The sequence below is a fragment of the Urocitellus parryii genome, chromosome 4 (assembly GCF_045843805.1).
Source record: "Urocitellus parryii isolate mUroPar1 chromosome 4, mUroPar1.hap1, whole genome shotgun sequence".
Taxonomy (NCBI): Eukaryota; Metazoa; Chordata; class Mammalia; order Rodentia; family Sciuridae; genus Urocitellus; species Urocitellus parryii.
Genome location: NC_135534.1, coordinates 99,411,973 through 99,413,792, shown reverse-complemented (window position 1 = coordinate 99,413,792; position 1,820 = coordinate 99,411,973).

The window sequence follows — 1,820 nt, the reverse complement described above, 5'->3', positions numbered from 1 at the left end:
CCATGATGGCGACTTGCAAGCTGCATTCTCACATGGTGGAAGATGGACAGCCAAGAGAGCCCTCCCCACAAAGACCTTTTGATAGCAGCATTAATCCATTCCTGAGGGTGACCTAAACATGTATTAGGTCTCTCTCCCAATATTGTTGCATGAAGGATTTTTCCAATGCATGGATTTGGAGGGTCACATTTGTATCCACATCAAGGAAGAAAGGAAAAAAGAAAAAGAGGAAGGAAGGAAATGGAACTCTAATTAGACAGATCCTTTGCATCCCTATCCCATTTAGTTTGACTTTGCATCAGAAGGCACCAAGTTTCCTCCTCTGCAATAGTTAAGCAGCAGTACACAGCGTAGACAACCACGGGGCACTATGAGTAGAGAACCCAATCAGGAGGATGGTCCTAGATTCAGGGTCCTTGTTCGCTTAGCTTTAAGGAGAGTCTTCCATGAACACTGCACTCCACAGGTAAGAGCTCACCTTTGCAACTTCCACCACCTCAGCTCCCTTTCTTGGTCATGAACCTGACCAAATCTGGTCTTTCCCTCCCCCTCCCACCTTATTTCTGAAGACTCCAGTCAGGGAATCTCTTTTCTCCAGCTCAAGCCTGGCAGTGGCACCTTGTGGCCCCCTTGTCCAGGCCCTGCTCAAACTCCAACTCTCTCGAGAAGCCTTCCTTGGCACCTGCTCTGAACACACCTATTTTCTGTCTATAGTGTGACTGTTGTTTCGCAGCACTCCTCACAGCACAGGGCTACACATACCCAGAGCGCATACAAACGACTGAAACAAAGTCAGCGATCCATCAGCGTTTCTGGGCTGCTCTGCTGTTTACCATTTGCATATCACTGTCTCTATTCTCAGCCCAAAGGAATCCCTCTCTCTGAGGCCCGTGGTTGTTGAGACGTATATGCTGGTTTTCGCACGTTTTGTTGCAGACACTCTCAGATCCTGTTCTGGCCAGGAAGCCACAAACTGCCCTGCCCAGATAATCTCCTGAGCTGGGTCCCTCCTGCTTGATGACTGCACCTCTTACAGGTTCTTCTCAGATAACGACCTTCTTGGGTTCCTGTGCCATGCGTCACACATTAAAGGGGGCAGTAGAGGCGAGAGGAGGGGCAGCCCTATCACACACCGGGGCTTGTATGGAATTCACAGTCAACTGACTCTCTCTATCAGGTTCTGTTGACATGAGCTGCTATTAAGTCAAGATTTTCATCCTCTGCATGAACAACTGATTTTGTAAACCAAAGAGGTGTAATTTACATTTGCCCCTATTACATTCCACTGTGTTTAACCTTACAGTTCCAGCTGGTGATGATCATTTTGAGGCTTCATTCAGCCCTTGCGATTCCTCAGCTGGCTGGAAACAGTGTTCACAGGTTTTACAGTGGCTTCAGTGAAAGAATTGAAACCATGTCTGTATCAGGACTTTAATTCACTTCTGGGCCTTGGGATACTATGAGGCTTTGACAGCTGAAAGGCTCTTCAAAGGGCTCAATTTAATAAGTGTGGGACCTTTCCAACCATCATTCCTTATCTTATCCCATCCCATCTCCACCCTTGGGCTCCTCCCACAGGGCTCCCTGTCTCAGTAAATGGCACTGTCATCCCCAGGGAGCCACAGCCGGACCAGAGAGGCATTTCTGATTCCTTTCCCTACTTCACCCACTACTCAATCAGTTCCTCAGCCTCTGGAGTCAATGCAGCCTCCAGCCTCACCTTTGCACATGATTTCCCTAGCCTCCGCCATCTTCCCCACCCCCATCTATTTACCATGCACACCTAGGGATGGGTCATAAGCCTTGCTCCTTGCAGAAGG